General features: G+C 37.4%; 1 long non-coding RNA gene across 1 annotated transcript in view; it reads left to right on the forward strand.

The window, feature by feature from the left end:
* Nucleotides 1-1,184: 1,184 nt before the first annotated feature.
* Nucleotides 1,185-20,113, forward strand: part of LOC149167829 (uncharacterized) — a 51,399-nt gene continuing 32,470 nt past the window's right edge. Inside the window, exon 1 of the long non-coding RNA XR_016260582.1 lies at nucleotides 1,185-1,523. This is a non-coding gene — a long non-coding RNA (uncharacterized LOC149167829). The remainder of the gene's footprint in view (nucleotides 1,524-20,113) is intronic.

Genomic DNA, 20,113 nt, shown 5'->3' on the forward strand with positions numbered 1-20,113 from the left:
AACCAATGTAAGAAGCACCAATAGCAAAGACATAGGCATTGGTTGCAAGGTAAGCTCTCCTAGCAGAATATCAAATGGTGAAAGCACTGTAAGAAGCACCAATAGCAAAGACATAGACATAGGCATTGGTTGCAAGGTAAGCTCTCCTAGCAAAATATCTGCCCTCCTAGTAGAATCTTTGCCAGCATCTCATCTTGACAATTATCCAATAGTTAAAGTTGTATGTAACCTTAATCTAGTTGCTTAGCTTGAAGAATGTGAATTGCACTATTTTCATTTAACATTGTCAACCAATAGTTGTGAAGAGGTGGTAATGCAACAAAGAAAAGAAAAGTAAGGTGATGTTAACTATATGTCTATCAACAACTCTCTTTGCAGAAATATTTGTACTTGCAGAATTAAGAAATGTACTTTACAATAACTCACTATCACCTAATTCAATAATATGTTTAAAAAAAATTATTTATTATTATTATTATAAAAATTTAATAAATTCAATATTTAGAAAGAAAATAATTATTTACTATTATTATTATAAAAAAATAATTTATTAAACATTAGATATTAGGTTAAGTTGAAAGAAATATATAAAATGAAATTATTTATTATAATTGTAATAAAAATTTAACGTAGCCAACATTAGATATTATAAATAAATTTAATTCAAAGGTATAAAAAGAACTTTTGGAAATCGTTCATTCTCATCAATAAACATACTAACTTGGGTGACACCTCCTTATCGTGGGTGATGACTCTACCTCTCTCACAACATGTTTATACTCTGTTTTTTGAATTATTGACCATTAATTGAAAAACAAACCTAAAGAAATAAATTTATATTTTCCATGCAAATTGAGAAGTAAAACTCAACAATTGTTTGAAATAAACATATGTTTCCAATAAAAAAATTTGAAATAAACTTATGTTTTCCATGCAAATTGAGAAGTAAAACTCAACTAATTTTTGAAGGTCATAAATTGGATTATTATTATTTCACTTGTAACATATATTTGGATTGTAATAAAAAAAGTTGTAAATGTATAATAATAAGAAATAAATCCGTAGGATAATAAGAAAAACTGCAAATATAAAGTGTATTCATGTAGCGTATCGAGATTATTTATATACATGGTGATTCAGTTACATCCATGTCTGATGTTATTGCAATTCATTTCCCATAATCAACGAACATATATTTAGAACTTGCTTACAGAGGACAAACATGGTCGTTAACTACAAACTATAACACCAAAAGTTAAAGGTTTTATGTTGCTCTGCGCGAGGTATTCTGCCATGAACCATCGCACTGTGCGTGGCTCATGAGTATAGCCAGAGAGTATGTGTTACCCGTAGTCATCTTCGCCCTCTGTCGCCGTTCTGTGAGCTTGAGTCAATTCCTCCGTTTTTTGAGTCTTCCTGGAGTCTTTGTTGACAGCACTGGTTCATGGGTAAAGGATTTGGCTGGTGTTATCAATGGTTCAGGCACTTCTAATCACGATGAGGGCCTTGCGCGGAGCACAGAGGTATGTACATTTACTTTCCTGTTAAAGTTCAGCCTTGAAGTGTTTTCATATATTATTTCTCATAATCTCCCTGTGAAGAATAGGCCTGTTCTTTTCATCTGTCCGGTTTTGCAATTTTCCATGGTAAAGAAGATATGTTTTTGGCTCGCTTAGAATATTTCTTACAAGGTTCTTTTCTATTAATTAAGGAGGTTTTTTCATTAAAATTCCTGTGTACAATTTTTTCAAACTATTTCATAATTTCCCGTCCCTGTGCAGACTTCCGTTGTAGAATAGGTAACTATTGGTGTATATGCTATAGTTGTATATGTTGCTGTCTTGATTTCTTCCAAACTCAATGATAAATGAATGCGAATAGCATGGTTATTTTCCTTCTTATTTCATTAAGTTTTCCTGGAAGCCTTAAGCCATGACTGTTCATGCTTTCATGGACAGTCTTTAGGGTTCTGGTTTTCTGCCTCGGCTCCATAGGCCGATGGGTTTGTCTGGTTTTCCGGTGACGTCTTCCGTTTTCCATTTCATTGCTCTGAAGGTTTTAGCGGGAAGATATCTGCTGGGTTTTGTCGTTGGTTACGGATGTCACGTATGGGATGACTCTCTAAGTCGTCAATTTTCTTCATGTTTTGATATTAGCCTTTTTTAAGATCGCCCATATGATTTGTCAGCTCGTATGTACTTCTTCGAAGATCTTTCATTTTTCTCAAAGATTTCCCTTTAGGTGAATCTGATCCAGACTAAGCTTCTGTCATTATCCTTCCTTTCCGTATTACATCACTCCCACAGCTTTATCTGTCCTGTATAGTTTTAAAATTTTTCCTAGCTTTTTGTGCTCATATGCGTCCTCCCTTTTTTAAGCTCTGCTGGAATATCCCTGTGCTAAAGCCATAGTCTTTTCCTGCGATACACATGGAGATCCTCTCTGACGTGTCTGTTTCGTCAGCCTTAGTGCGGGCCGCTATTGAGGCTGAAAAAAGCTTTCGGTGGTGGATCTATTCAAAAGCACTGGCAATCTGAGGTGGAAAACACACTCATTCCACATGTTTCCATGACGGCACATGATAAAGAAGGTGGCGATGATGATATCCAGCAACGTGGAAAGAAACAACAGCCTATGAGAACCATTCCGCCACCCTTTGCATGTAATCTCGATAATGCTTTCCTAGTTGATAGAATTACAAGCTTACAGAAAAGAGCTCTGGTAGGATAGTGGTGGTTCTTAGACATCGGGGAATCACAATCACAGATGCGATCATGGCTCAAGAAACGGTGGAACCATTTGCTGGGTTACATTTTAACAATTGTGAGATTAATGAAACACTGGTACAGCTTTCATTTCTTAAATGAGAAAGATCTAAAGAAAATTCTCTCTATGCCATGGGTACATGAGAAGAGCTTTCTTGCTCTTCACAAATGGTATATAGGCTATAACCCTCTAAAAAATACTCCTACCAATAATTTCATCTGGGTAAAGCTCCCTGGCCTCCCTATAGAATTATGGACCCGAGAGACATTATCTGATATAGGCAATGCAATTGGGAAGTTTGTATATGTTGATCTGAAATGTTTGGGTGCAAAAGATAAAAGAGTTGTGTGGATTCTGATAGAAAAGGAATTCTGTGGTGGTTTTCTTGATCACATAGAGCTTATGTGGGGAGATTTAAATATGAGACAAAGATTGGACTTTGAGGAGTCCCATTTTGATGTTCTACATGTCATAGAACATGGCATTTGAAGGAAAACTATAACCGTCTTCGATGGGAGAGAAACTTTAAAAGGAGCAATCAATTAATTCATAATTCTCCGGAAGAAAAGCAGAAGGACTCGGCGGGAGGTCTGAATTCTATTAATAGTAGGTCGCCTTCTCGAGGTATGGCTAAATCTTTATCAACTTTTCTTTCTCCTCAATCAAAGGCATGTGACTTTCACAGGAAGAACCATCGTTTTGCATCCTTATCGCCCAGAAAGTTTTCCTCACAGGGTTTTGATTATGACCTTCCAATTATATCTCCCCCTCCTAAACCTCTTCCATGCAGTGAAGTTCCTCCTCCACAATTTCCCCATCCTGGTACAAACTTGCATTCTATATCTCATATTACTTATGTCCCATCTGCATCCCCTTCTCTGAAGAAATTGTTTCTAACATGTCTCCCCCATCTGAATCGGGGAAGGTCGTTGGACCTCACTGGAAGCCACTGAATTCAAACAGGAACATTCCATGCCCTTCTGTCACCCCTCCAAACTCCCCGATTACTTCTCCTACAAACTCTGTAGGAAGTGATTTGGATATGCTTCTAAAGAAAAAATCTCTTGCTCTATCTCCTCTCACCATACATAAACCGGGATCTACTTCATCTCCTCACATCAGTCCAAATTCTACTCGAAATATCACAGTGAGGAGAAAACAAAACAGAGGCACAAGACACTTTCGGGTTAGATCTGATGCTTCTTCGAGGAACTTGGATCATACCTTGATTGATATTCCAATTACTGAACTATCTGATAATGGGCCCCTTGGAGCAAGAAAGGCCAGTGATTGTCAGCCATGACTAACATCATCTCAATGAATATTAGGGGTCTGGAGGCGGAGATAAAATTACAGACAGTCAATATATTCTATTAATTCTTGAATGAGGAAATTACACACATATTTATACAATCAATAGTCTCAAGATAGGAATGATATCTTAGACGTACAGTAGTGTGGTTGAGAGATTCTCTCAACCACACACTAAAGTAGGAGAAACTATATTCTAGCTTATTCCTATTATGTAGGAACAAACTCCTCAAATAGAAAAATACAACCATAGACAAGTAGGAATTAATTATTTTCAACTCCCCCCCTTAATGACTACTTGTCATGATAGTCAAATCCACCATCATCACACGAATTGCATGTACAAAACCTCCAAAAGCACAATCCGTCGGCCTCAGACAGATCCACAACTTCTCCGATCCCACGGATCCCCTTGAAGGTGAATTGGCGCGATCCTTAACTAAAAACCCGCGCCTATTGGCGCGACTAATGGCCTAACAGACGCGCCAGTTGGCCTTCCTGGCATTGCTGTTAGCGCGAAAAACACCAATCCCCTTCTACTCAGAGAAAATCATCTGAGTCTGAGCCAGGTGTTCTGCAGTCCACCTGCTCCTACGAGCACAAAGCTCTCGTGTACACACAGCCACAAAGGCACTTTAAGCCACACAGGCAATTCCGCCACACAGGCAAGCTAGCTTCAAAAGGCACTTCAGCCTCAAAGACCATATAGATGGTTTCTGGCTCACCACCAACCATTCAGCCACAAAGGCAAGCTGACTTAACTCAGCCAGAGCTCAACACAGCCACGAAGGCTAGCTTGTCAAACAACGTGTTGACATCCACGATTCCAGCCACAAAGGCACCTCAAGCCACATAGGCGATTCAGCCACAAAGGAAAACTGGCCACAAAGGCACTTCAGTCACAAAGACTATATAGATGGTTTCTAGCTCACCACCAACCCCCACTTTCAGTGACAAAAGATGGTTTCAGGCTGACCATAAACCATTACAAAGTGGTTTTAAGATCACCACGAACTTTCAGATGCCTTTAAAAAACTTACATCTGATTCCACATTTTGGAGTTTCTGGGTACATACAATGACAATTACAATAACATGCTAGGGAGTCTATTCCACAAACCACACTAACTCAAACAAACATCTACTTTGTTGTCCACCATAAACATTGTCGCTGCTACTTTGCCTCATCTGTTCATTGTTCACATCTTGGGCATCCTTGTCAAATAACTTGTTGGAACTCCATGCTTAACCTGTCATTCGTTAGAGTCGCGAATTCTAACAAAATAACTTTACCTAAATTGAGTTAGCTAGGCTCAATAAGGCATAATAATTTTATCCATCATTCCAAGACATTAAAAAATAAAATTCAGATTAACAAAGTATCAAATTTCTCTATCTCTGCAATCTGATAAATTCTGAGGCCCAAATGCAACATTGAACACCATTCTAGCTTCTTCGTCGGCCAGCAGGGCAGCGAATTGCTGCATAGATTCTGAAAGCTTAACCAAATTCTCCATGGAATTGCCTATTCCAGGTTTATGAAGGGAGGCGACTCGAGCTTAGAAACAGTGGTGTTGTTGTCGACATCGAAGACACGGACGGAGCTGTCTTCTTCCAATTCATCCTCACTCCATATCTTGACCGAACTGTCTCGCTTTTCATCGGTTAAGATTGGTGAGAAAAGAAAAAATTCCCAGCGCCACTGTTCGCGCTTTCCTGAGATGAGCGGTCACAGCTTCAAATCTGAGGCACTGCTCCAGCTTCTCCTCCACCTTTCTCAATGAGCTTCGAAAGTCTCATTGCAGCTCCGCTCTTCAGACCTCTTGACGGACAAACTAAACACTACCAAACGATCAATTTCTCCTCCATCCTTCTTCGCAAGCTTAAAATTGCAGATCTCCTTCTTCCTCAGAACGCTCGACCACACCACGATGCGCTTTAGCCATTTCACCATTCGGCCTCCTACAAATCCCGGAATTATCATTCTCACCGGAAACCCATGATCCGGCTGCAGAAATTCGCCGTTCTGCAAATACGAGAGCATCAAATCCCTCGGCTCGTCCATTGCGATGTCGACTGAAACGCTGGTTGCATACTTACAGCCGCCTTCGCCGGGCAGATCCTCGGCCCCTTCAAAGCACACGTAGCGTGTGCCTTTCTTTTTCGACATGATTCCGCAGCAGCGCAAAACGTCGTAGAGCCAGGCGCCTCGCCAAACCGAGGTCGAAACTCCCGCGGCGCCCCAGTTGAATCCAATGGTTTTCTTCACCATATTCTGCTCCTTTCTTCTATTCCCCGCGCAGACGAGCGTGACGGGAAGCTCACGGGGTTTGAACTCATCCAAGAGCTGACGCATGGTAAATTTCATGGGTCTCTTTACAAACCCAGAGACTTCTACAGTCCAGTCTTCGAAATTCCCGCGTGGGACGTAGCCATGATTGCGCACATAATGCAGAGACGCAGGGGTAACGAACCCGGCCTTCATCAGCTGGCACAGCGGTGGCTCGGAATTGAAGGGATGTTTTCCGGTGAGACGAATCAACTGGGCATTCCTCTTAATCCATTCATCGGCAGTTCCAATGTCCCGGGGATCTGTATTTCCGACTTGATCGTCTTTCGGAAAATCCCACACCACTTTCTCCTCCTCTTCTTCCTCTTCTTCATCATCCTCAACCTCTTTCACTTTGAATACACTGCACGTTGTCTTTCATCCGATCCCTATTGGATTGCTGACAACATATCGCTCCACACTCACCGCATCGCCACACTTGGATCTCGATTTTTACCAAGATAAATTTGCAGTCAACTGCTGGAAGATCTGCAGAAATATGGTTATGATAAGCTGAGGTCTATTCCTGCGCTTCATCAGGTTTCGAAATGGATGCTTAACTTCCGTGGCTATTTTACTGGCCTAAACTAGTTCATCGAGCTCTTTATGCCAGATCATGATGATCCGGCCTCCTCGGCCTCTCCTCGCGGCCTCCGGGCAAGTCCGGTCTCCTCCGATCCGCAACCGATGCCACGATCTCTGAGCAGCTTCCTCACGCGGTCAATCAGGGATCAATGATCATGGATCAGCGATCCTGGTGCAGTGATCCTGGAGCAGCGATTCACAAAACAATTCGGAGAATTTCGATTCCTCCTCTTCAGCGCAGACTCCTCCTCCAATACACGGTCGAGCTATGGCATTCAGGCAGATCTGCTCTCAGCTCAGGTGGCTCGGTGGAATCTCCACATGGATTCGGATCCTCCACAACGATTCGGATTCAAATCACCATGTTCGCGATTAAACGTACTGGATCTCCAAAAACGCAGATGAGACGACTATTTGTCGTCCTTCCAGAGGTAGAGGGAGAAATAATAAAAAAAAAATTGCGGCCTCCTCCACTTCCTACGGCCTCCTCTTCACATGCAGCAACGACTCCACTCTGGCTCAATCCCACAGAAGCGAAGAGAAAAGGAAAAATGCTGCGAGCAGACAGCGGCAGCAGCTTACCACGCAGGTGTGAGCAGTGGCCTCTTCTTCAGGATCTCCTCATGCAAAACCCATCGACCTGTTGCTTCTTGCGCTCAGTGTGGATGCGTGTATCGAGAGCTTCAATACTTGGCTCTTTGAGGCCAATCTCAGACCTCTCTACCCGGCAGCTCCACGCAGATCTCCGAAACGGGAACCCGCGTAAGCTCGACATACTGGCACACTGTTACTTTCTTGACAGGCTTCTCTCCTCTCAGCGTCAGCCGCAGCTTAAGGACCTAGACGTGGACTTGGAGCTCAGCCTTTTCAAGGTCCCTAATAGCAGGGGCCGGCGCGCCAACGGGCACCTGCTCTGCCCCTTTGTTACCACTGACGTCGTGCAGAGGAATTGCCCACAAATCGAATCCTATTCCGCTTTAACTTCCTCTATCCAGGCCTCGCACATGAACCTCCTGCATACCCAGGTTCGATTCTTGGAGCGCTTCAATTCGCAGGGTTCGTCTTCGTCCTCGGGACAGAAGAACTCGCCACATATGAGCGACTTTCCAGTCAATTAAGAAGTGAAAAATTTCACACCGGCCTTAAGAATAGAGGCTGCCATTGTTGTTACCTAAACTTTCGAACAGAAAATCTCCGAGACTTTAATCAATTGAGACTCAGATTGGGCCTCGTTCCACTGTCTCTCCATACAGCAATCGATCAGCTAAAACGCATCTGACGGTCTCTACCAGTCGGAAGCCTTCATTACTCTCTCCTCTCCACGCTACGCCCTCTATTTTGTTCAACAAGCCCTCATCACTGTGACAGGCAGCGATCTCTGGTATCTCCATCGACCCACGATGATGGACAAACACAAACAAAAGGAGTTTATTTCTCTATGCCCAGGAGGGGCCAAGCCCAGGAGGGGCCAGGCCCTCACAGGCTCTGATACCAAGATAAAATTACAGACAGTCAATATATTCTATTAATTCTTGAATGAGGAAATTACACACATATTTATACAATCAATAGTCTCAAGATAGGAATGCTATCTTAGACGTACAGTAGTGTGGTTGAGAGATTCTCTCAACCACACACTAAACTAGGAGAAACTATATTCTAGCTTATTCCTATTATGTAGGAACAAACTCCTCAAATAGAAAAATACAACCATAGACAAGTAGGAATTAATTATTTCCAACTGGCGGTCCAGAAATTCCTTGCCCTAAAGGAGATTCTATCTAACAATCATCCTAATATTATCTTAATTCAAGAAACTATGCATTCTACTGAGGTTTCAATCAGATATTTTCGCCATATGTTTTCTCTATGGCATATTGTCGCTACTGATGCTAATGGTCTCTCGGGGGGTCTAGTTATTCTATGGAATCCTATATGGATAGCGGCAAAGGCTTTCAAATGTTTTGCTAGTATTCTTTTTCTTGCAAACATCTGGGGTTTTTCTGATACTATACATATCTTAGATATATATGCTCCATATAAAGATTGACACCCCTTCTGGAATAGGGTTTTGTCTTCGGAGTGTTTGGAGCTAGAACACCTTCTTATCGGAGGGGACTTAAACTGTACTTTATGTGGTGATGAGGTGTGGGGTAGGGATAGGAAGGTGGATCCTTTAGATGGTCGTATTAAAGAGGCCATTCTACATCACAATTTGACAGATATATCTCCGCAATCCATGGGTCCCACATGGGATAATGGTAGAATTGGTCCTTCCTATCTGGCTAAAAGATTGGACAGATTTTTGATCTCTGATAATCTGTTGGTTCGTATGGGTAGGCCCATATCTCATATCATTAACTGCTTCATATCTAATCATAGACCAATTACATTACAATGGGGTAAAAGGGGATATAAGAAAGGTCTATCGTATAAATTCAACAGAGTCTGGCTAGATGATGAGGATTTTAATGACCTTGTTAAAAATTTCTGGTATACTAGTTGTTCCAAACAGATAATTTCCCCTTCACAACATCTCTTGGATAATCTGAGGGAATTAAAAGTAAAGGTTAAGGACTGGCAGAGAAAAAAGCAAAAGGCAAACAAGTCTGTTTTGAAAGAGATTCAAGCTAGTCTGGATGAATTAGCTGGGAATCTTAAAGGAGGTAATATTTCTTTTATGGTTCGAAATAAGATACATGATCTAGAAAAGAAAAGACACAAATTACTTGCAATTGAGGAAGCCACATGGAGGTTGAAAAGCAGGGCGTTGTGGCTGAAAGAGGGAGATAGGAATACAAAGTTTTTCCATAGATTCGTGAATCATAGGAGAGACATAAACTCAATTTGGGAAATTCAGGCTGACAATGGAATTAAATATTTCTCACAAGAGGAAATTTCAAAGGAAGCAGTTTCATATTTCAAAAATTTCTATAAAAGGAATGATAATATTAACAATGAGGACATCTTATGGGGAATTGCTCCTTTTCCTTCTATGTTTGATGATGATCAAAACAATTCTTTTTCCAACCTGTATCTGAAAATGAACTTTTTGAAGTAATGAAATCCTTCAAAAGAGATAAAAGTTCTAGCCCTGACGGCTGGACTATTGAATTTTATCTCCATTTCTTTGGTATTCTTATGAATGACATCCTGGCAATGGTGGAAGAATCTCGCATGAGGGGGTCTTTTCATCCTCATTTCACGTCTACCTATATTTCCCTGATTCCCAAAAAGAAGAAAGCAAATTCTTTTTCAGACTTTAGACCTATTTCCCTTTGTAATGTGATCTATAAAATCTCATCTAAGATAATCGCCAATAGAATCCGAAGCATCCTGTCAAATCATATTTCTTTAGAACAACATGGTTTTCTCAAGAATAGGAACATCATAGAGGTTGTGGCCAATACACAAGAGTGTTTACACTCCCTTTATCATAAAAAGCTTGTAGCTATACTACAACTGGATTTGAAGAAAGCATATGATAGTCTGGATTGGGGATTCCTAAGGTGCATTCTTTGTAAGATTGGCCTAAAATATGAATGCATTAAATGGATTATGGCCTGTGTGGAGAATGTAAATTTTGCTGTCATAATTAATGGTCTCCCCACAAAGTTTTTTGCAGCTGCCAGAGGTCTTCGTCAGGGTTGTTCGTTGTTTCCACTTTTGTTTATTCTAGCTATGGATTCTCTTAGTCTTCATATTATCTGGGCAGTCAAAGAAAATAATTACAAACCTATCAGGATATTTCGTGGCTCTTATATCTCCCATAGCCTTTTTGTTGATGACATTATGATTTTTGGTATGATATGTAGGCTATCTTGGCAATGCATTCATGAAATTCTTAGATTTTCAAAATGCTTCGGGTATCTATATAAATGAAGGAAAATCTTCTTTCTTTTCTGATGTTGAAGATAAGGAATCTTTGGAATATCTCTCGGCTCTGTTTAATATTGGAACTAAGTCTTTAAAGGAGGGCTTTAAATATCTGGGCTTTCATCTCAGACTTGCAGGTTACAAAAATGCTAATTGGATGTGGTTGTTGGACAGGTTTTATAAAAGAATTGAAGGATGGGAGTTCAAATTCCTTTCCATTGTGGGCAGAGCAGTTCTGGCCCAATCTGTTTTGGCCCAGATAACTGTATATTGGGCCCACTTATTCTATTTCCCCTCTAGTATCATTACAAATTTAAATAGGCTTATGGCAAATTTTATATGGGGCGGAGACAAACATAAAAGCAAATATCATCTGACCAGTCTTTCAAAAATATCCCTTCCAAAGATCCTGGGAGGATGGGGCATTATGAACATAAGGAATTTTGGTAAGGCCCTCTTATGTAAATCTATTTGGAGATGTATTAATGGGGACAGTTTTTGGAGTGCCACTATCAGAAGGAAGTACATGGAGAATAAAGACCTTACTTTCTGGTATAGAGAAGGTACAATTGGAAAATTACAGGGATCAGCTATCTGGAAAAGTTTTTGCAGAATTGAATCCTTCTTCCTTGAGAATTTATACTGGAATATCCAAAATGGGAAAGATGTGTTGATAGGCTTTGATCATATTACTGGTCTGGGGGTGGATTTTAACATCCCTCAATCTATTATTATGGCTCTACATAGATCTGGGATCTTTTATTGGAGTTAGTTAATTGAAGAATGGCAGGAGGCATTCCAATATGGAAGAATTTTCATTCTCTGGGCCTTAGTCAAGCTTATGCACAGCAGTGGGCCAATATTATGATTACTATAAGGGGCTCTGGAATATGCAATTCAGACGGAAAGGATCATCTTACATGGAGAGATTTTAAGAGTTGGGATGAATTAAGGGTCAAAGATATCTATCTAGTTCTGGCAAGGTCAGTTCCGCTTCCATTTCAATTCATGTTTCCCTTATCATTGTGGAAAACTGGAGTGCCTAACAAAATTATCCATTTTTCCTGGCTTGTATTTCATAACAAGATTCTAACCTGGGAAAATTTCCAAAAAGGAATTGGTCTGGTCCTAGTATATGCCTTCTTTGTAAAAATGGGGAAGATAGCAGCAATCATATTTTTCTCACTTGCAGTCATAATTATCAGTTGTGGAAGGATCTTGCAGTTTTCTTTGGTTTTCACCTAGTTGAACACACAGATGTCAAAGGGGCTATACGCTGGTGGAGCTCGCAGAAAGTCTCACATAGATCAATTCCTCTATTACTTTTCTGGATTGTCTGGAAGAAAAGGAACAATGCCATATTCCATGAGGGGAAAGATTCAAACTTGCCTCTATTGGAACAGATCACTTCGATGTATTTTGCTATTCCAAAAAAATGGTCTTCTGGCAAATCCAACAATTCAGGCATCCATTCTATGCGGTCGATGGTTTATCCAAGGGCATTTTTTGATGGAGCTGCACAAAGAGGCATGTGTGCATGTGGTGTTTTTATATCGATGTCCGAAGATCTTCATTACTCAATATATTGGAATGGTGGTTGTGGGACAAATAATAAGGCAGAGGCAATGGCTTTAGTGGGTCTTTTACAGTTTTCCTCCTTCCTGAATATCCAACTGATGCAGATATATGGGGATTCTAAAAATACAATAGGTCTAGCTACAAGGAAGCTAATTATCAAGAACCCCATTCTTTCAGGATGGATTAACAGGATAAAAATGTTATGGAACAGGTTATCGTCTTTTACTATCAGCCATGTGGACAGGTCTTTGAATTATGTGGCAGACAACTTATCAAAGAAGGGCCTTACTATTGATCCTGGTATATGGAAAATGGAGGTAGAATTTCAAGACTCTATATATCTGATTGAAGATTTCTCCATTCTAGGTACCTAGCTCTGTACTGGTTCCTGCTTTCCAAAATATTCTATCGCTTTTCGCTCTCTCATGGAGGTATGTTGTCTATCCCCTATCTCTTATGGGTGATGGATCTGGTACATTTTTGTGTTTTTTGGCTCCACACTATCTGTCTATCTTTTTTATCAGAATCATGATCTAGAGAATTGAGTTTTCTATGTCTTTATGATGGCCATGATGGCCCTCATCAGCTCCTTATCTTATATCAATCTCTCTAGCTACAAAAACATGATATTGCTCTGTATTGTTGCACTATTTGTAAATATCACTTAATTGTTGCACTATTTGTAAATATCACTTATACTAATATAAATCTTGCTTTTTATTTATCACTTATACTAATATAAATCTTGCTTTTTTATTCGTAAAAAAAAATAAAAAAAAAATAAATAAAATAAATAAATAAATAAAATAAAAAGAAAGAAAGAAAAAAAAAACAAAAGACAAAAAAAACAAAAAACAAACAACAAATTCTCCATAGAATGAATTGCTCACATACCTAGAGAGTAAAGTTATGGACTTACTCTCTCCTTTTAATTTTATGATTTCCTTTGGAATTTAATTGGAAAGGTTTTAATGGATAATCTTTATTATTTACATTGGGATAATTTAATTAGTAAATGATATGATTTCATATATTGGGATAATTTAATTAGTAAATGATATGATTTCATAAAGATCCAGAAATTATTTTTTAATTGTTTATATTTTTATTTTAAATTATTATTATTAATAATTATAAAAATAATTATTACATAAGTTAAAAATATATATTTTAAAAAATATGTATCAATATTTTTATCTAGAAATATTTTTTACTTTACAATATTTATAATAGGTTTTGTTATAATAGCATGGCTTATCAATATTACATATCAAAAAAAAATCATTTCATACACACTTGCTTATATGTTTTGACTACTTTGTGGATAAATTTAAATTTTTAATTTGTGCACATTATGAATGTTAAATCCCTATCATTCACCTAACAATTCTTTATAACTAAATTAAAATTCTAAAAGTCTTATTCTAAAATAGACACACCATGCTATACATATTGTTTTTTTACTAGATTTATTTTCCTCACATTACTTTCTTGTTAAAAATATTTTATTTATTGCCTCAAAAACCACTATAACATAAAGAAAAAAAAATTACTTTTTAATATTAAAAAGATATGTAATATTAAAATCTATATTAATATATTAAAACATAATTATAAATTATAATATATATGATTTTTTTTTTTTCCCTGTATATATATGAATTGATAACTTATACTATTAAATTATACCTATGGGCTAATAACTTATATTATTATATTACATATATTTCTATTAAAATATATAGTTATGTTAAAGTAAGTTTCTGAAAATATTTTAATATCCAAATTTTGTTTTTAAATTTGTTGTTTTTTAGGGTGTGTTCAAAACGTTCAAAAGATTCTTGAGTTCCCGTATTTATTTCTAGTAAATTAGGGGGTTTTGTTCCCATTCTTGAGCTTTTATAAGCAGGGGAATGATAAAAATTACTTTCCAAAATGTAGAGAGTTGTTTTCACATAACTATATATATATATATTTTGATCAGTTTGTTTTTTATTTTGCATTAGTTCGTGCTTCGATCAAATATTTTATATCGTAGTCTACCCAACTCCACGTGGAGGGTAGATGAGACGTTGGGTTGGACACCACGCAATGTTGAGACGGTTGAGTGGAAGACTTGCCACACATGCGATGACATGGAACGGATATCACATACTAATAGAAACATCCCAAATCAGTGATATGATGGTTGGCGAAAGGTATAATAAAAATATATATATGTATTTGGTTTGGTGGTGACTTTAAAATTCAATAATAATAATACTAGCAATTGTACCAAAAGGTACAAAGAGAGGCCGATAGATTTATGAAGTTGGAATTGTTGAATTTTTATAAAAGTTTGGGCCACCTTCTTCGCTGCTATTGATATTGTACAGTTTATTAAATATGAAATAGAGTAAAAGATATAGGAGACAGTACAGACTGGGAATGTAAGATCTTTATACTGGAAGTGAAAAAGAGAACAAAGCAGCATGTCAAAGCAGAAATACTTAAAGAAAAGCACAAGACTTTCTATTCATTCACATGTATTTAAAAATGCTGACATGACTGAAGCAGAAAAGAAGAGAATTAGAAAATTTCATGTAAATGTATTTTATTTTAAAAACAAACAACTAACCACTCTATAAATGTCATTGCAGAAGCCCATGTAAGGTAAACATATTCCTATATAACTTTTTTGAAAAAAGAAACAAAGATAACTTAACGTGAGTAGCATAACATCTAGCATTCCATGAACAATAGAAACCACACTCAAAAGCCCAAATCTATGTAAACTGAGTTTTTTAATTAAAATTGTAGGTACAAAAAAACTTATGACACTCCATAACTATGCATCATGTTTGGTGGAACATAGTAAACTTATTACACTTGAATACTTCTAAATATTTTACTTGGTATTGTGTGTTTATCACAAGCAATTATACAGGAGATAGTTAAATGCTTTGCAATGTATTTTTTGAAATTTTACATATGGTCTACACATAGAGACATGTTTGGTAGCTAACATATACAATACAATTAAATCTAGTACAACCTACCCCATACACTGAAACTCTCTTCAACTAAAATTGATGTGTTGTCCATCAAATTTCTACAATCTACAGACAAGTGAACCTTTCACAAAATTCTGTAGTTGCATTCACAAGTACACCCTCGCCCTATGGAGATGCAAACTTATCTCTGTTTTTCTGACCTACCCATTATCAACTAAACATGACTTGTGCTCTGTCATGTTTGTGATATTCAAGACTTACAAGTTACAAGTCATTTGTGCAGAAATTCTCACTGCACATGACCTTCTGCTTAAAAATATTCATAATACAACATTACAGACTAAATCCAATTCAAAACCAATTCCAAATACAATCTATCTAAGGGTCACACTGTGCTTTCCATTCCACATTAGTACTCTGTTTTGGATGGCGTTGCAAACAAGACAGAAAAGAAACAAGAATCCTAATTCCAATGGCCCGCCATTAACTATCAAGAAAAAGCTATGAACCCTTAAGTGGGATTTAGATCGTCAAACATGGACGCCCATGACCAAATCCTGCCACTATTAGCAGGTGAAACTCGATCATTACACTGAGGAGTACAGCCGCAAAAATCCTCTGGCTCGGCTTTCAATATCAAGGGACTTTTCTTCTTCTTGGCATCCCCGCTCCCAAAAACCACCGCCTCCCCATTCTTAAGAGCCAAAGTAGGAAGTATCCCGCCCAAGAGCCTATAGCTGCGATTTCCTCTGCAAAATATCTTCGAAGCTAAGACATACAGAGTCGGATCCGAAGGTGGTGGCGGGCTGAGAAAACCGCGAACAAATCTCCAAACACGGCACTTCGTTTTCTTTAAAGAAATGTCAGCATGAAATGGATACCAAGATTCTCATACAATACCAACAAAGAACATATGGGGTTGACAATAACACACATATCATGTAATTAACTAGTATCTGTTACTGATACCATAACGTTAGGAAGATTATATGGAAATCATAGTACTTAATAGAGGTATCACTATTCTTATCTTATGACATGAACCCTTAGCTAATACGATAGACTGAGCTAAATATGTAACCATGTTTAAGCTGATCGAGTAAGAGTTATGTTGGAACTAGTATCACAGGCTTTTTTCCAGGCGTAGTGTTTCCCATTGATTTGTATGGTTCATTACTGGTATAGTCGTAATCAACTGTATTTGAGCTTGATGCTTGTAACTGCATGACTCTGATTGGTATGCTATGTTGAAAGCAATGGAAATCATTGATATTCGTTTACCTTTGTTGGATTATGTCGTGGCTCAGAAGAGTCGCATATTCAATCTCGACAAAGTGGAGAAGTTTCCACTTCAAGTAAAATTGGGAGCCTAAAGTTATAAATACAACTAGAAAGAAAGAACTAGGAAATAAGAAGGAAGTAGATTCGGTTAAAGAAAATGCATTTGTGGCCATAGAATTCAGGCAAGGAAAAAACACATATTAATGAAGATTGTCTGATTGGAAACAGCGAAAGTGGAAAAACCGTGAACTCTCATGGAAAATGAATTTTCTCTAAAAATTACAACGAATAACATTGGAAAACTATTGGTTTGGAAAACCAAGTAGATGAAGGAAATTCAAAAATAGCAACATGCACTTTCCAAAATTAACAGAAAATACAAAGTTAGATTCAAGTCGGGAAAAATGAAAAAAATATTAAAAAACACAAGAAATCGGGCTAAATGAGAGTAAAAATAGTGAAGGTTTGGACTAAGCATCGGTAATAGTTGAATTTTACATTCTGTAAAATTTTAACAGAACAAAATATTTTAAAAATGCCATAAATATTCAAAGATATAAAGTAAAGAATATGCACCTGAACATCAAAGACATCACCCCACCCTCAGACCTGAACCAGAATTCCAAACTAACCATAGAATTGAATATGTTATTCATCATGGAAGAGTATGCTGTAATAAATATTTTTTTGCTCTGTCAGCGAATGACGCCAAATAAAAAACTTAATGATGTGATCAAGCTCTGCTAAGGGGAAGCTGATCTCACTGCTCAGTCTCCGAACGGTTTTTAAATAAACCAAATGGAACTCTAGGTAACCTTAACGAAACCATAAATCACTACTATTATAACCTATATTGTCTGGTTTTTCTACTCGGATCAAGGATGGAGAGTCACCCGCAGTCCATTCTTGATGAAGGGACTGAGCCCCAACTTCGTGCAGCAACAACATTCTCATCCGCCAATTTGAGACGATATCGAGACAGTATAGAAGCCGCCACCCATTTCATCTACAGATAAGCAAAATCCTTCCCTAGACACACCCTTGGTCGTGCACTGAAAACTGGGAATTTAAAACCATCTTGTGAAGTAAACACTCCATCCTGGAGCCATCTCTCAGGCTTGAACTCTCTGCAATATTTTCCCCATATCTTCTCCATTCTCCCCATGGAATAAATGGCCTGGAGAACGACTGTTCCCTTCTTCAAAACTCTCCCGCCAGGCAATATGAGGTCGTCTTCAGCCAACTCTTTGACATTCAGCGGAACGGGCGGGTACAGCCTTAAGGTTTCAGACAGCGCAACATGCAAATAATGCATCTCTTTGAGATCCTCCGTGACAAAACCCTTGTGGGAATTGTAATCATTATCTGATGGTGACAGATTGAAGATCCGTCAGATTTCTAGCAGTATCTTTTCTTCAACATCTGGGTGTTGGATGAGAAGCCAAAAGAACCAGGAGAGCGCAGCAGAAGTAGTGTCCCGCCCTGCAAGCACGAAGTTTATACACATATCTCGGAGATCTCTATCAGATAACAAAGCGTGGCCATCATCGTCGAAACGCATTTGCATCAGATTAGACAACGTAACAACCCACGGATGACTGGTACCACTCGCGAGTTCTTCTCGTCGGTGTACAATTATTTGCTCAACAAATTTGTCAATGGTTCGCAGAGACCCCTGGAGCTTTGCTTCAACTCTGATGCCCAACAACTTCATTGCCTTCCATACAGGGAAAGGCATAATGAATCTATAGGCGGTGGCTTCAGTTGCTTCGTGAAATGCTTTCTCGACCTCAAAATCTAAAATATCTTCCACAGTGAAAATATCTTCAAGAGATAAAAGAATTGGAAAAAGCAGTAATGCAACTCAAAGGGCCAGGTTCAATGCACAGCAGAACTGGAGGTGAAAAGAAAGCAACTCATATATTTGGAAAAATCAATGAACTTCAAATCAACGGTTGAAACTGTCAAACTTGATCAAACGGGTCAGGTTAAAAGTGTTGACAATTGTTGATGCATAGGAAGGCCTATCGGCCTAAATATATATATGTGAGGAACAAGTTGTGGAAATTTTTTTTTTATAAATTTGGTATTTTGGATAGAAAGGCTTCTGTTGTATATTTTGAAAAAGAATGTTGTTAACATTAATATGATTAGAATGTGTATCTTTATATATTGTATGAGGTGATTATTTTATTTTTACATGTGAGAATTTGTTATATAACAAAGTAATTCTAGTTTGTAAATTTATGTGGTGATTTGAATTTGAGGAACATGTTTATAGAGATTTGCTCGGTGTTTATTTTTGCTTGAGTCTAGACCATGACTCATCATTAAGAGAAATTTTGATGAGAAAAAAGATAAGTAAGAAGGTGCAAATAAATAATTTAAAAGAACCAAAAAAACCAATTAATTAATTGATAATTTATTAAATACTAGAAGATTAATAATATATATTTTTAAAAATTAAATTAATAATTAAAAACATTAATAGAATAATTTTAAAAAATTCTTAACGGATAAGTGTACTCCAAATTTGAGAAATTAAGTCCACAACAAATAGGAGTATTCCAAGTTTAATTAAGTTTAAGTTGAGAAATTAAGTTCAAGTTCAGCAAATCATTTGAAAAGAATAAATGTTGGTGTTGCATGAAATTAATTTATTTATTTTCAAATTGTTTGGTTGATTGGAAGTCTTATTATTGAAATGTTATTTCAATTTTTTACATTTTTTTGCATTTTGAGTTTTTTTTTTTTTTTTTTTAATTTAATTGTTATCACTTACCCAGTCTTCTTCAAGAAGACTTTAATCATATTCACCATTAAGATTATACAATCAGCATAGATCCATCTTAACTTTGGATCTTCACCATTAAGATGATACAACCAGCGTAGATCCATCTTAACTTTGGATCTACCAAGCTCCGTCTATGAGATGCAAACATTTTTTTGAATGCAAAACTTGAAGAAAGGTTTGCACTTTGGAATATTTAATTTATCTTTACTTTCTGTAAAGTTAATATGGATCTATGTGGATAATTTTCTTTCTTTCTTTCTTTTCTTTATATATATATATGGCCTAATGGTTAAGAGCATGTCTTTCCTACTAAGAGGTCACAAGTTCAAAACCAGAGGGGGTAGGGAACGAATGCCTTCGTAGACCTAGCAGTGAAATCACAGGGACCCACAAACAAGGGGATCTCATACACCAATGTGGTGTCTGACTTGGATAACAATAATGAAATTGAAATATTTTATTTATGATTTACATTTTAAACATTAAAATGTTAATACATGCCCCAATCATACTTTGGAAGTAGAAAGCATAAATCCATAGAACTCTCTCTTTATATATCAAATTGTTTGTGTTATAAATATATTTTAAAATGTTACATGTC

This window comes from Pinus tabuliformis, chromosome 5_1 (assembly GCF_031772625.1).
Source record: "Pinus tabuliformis cultivar Carrire ecotype Pingquan chromosome 5_1, CPIR1, whole genome shotgun sequence".
NCBI classification, from domain to species: domain Eukaryota; kingdom Viridiplantae; phylum Streptophyta; class Pinopsida; order Pinales; family Pinaceae; genus Pinus; species Pinus tabuliformis.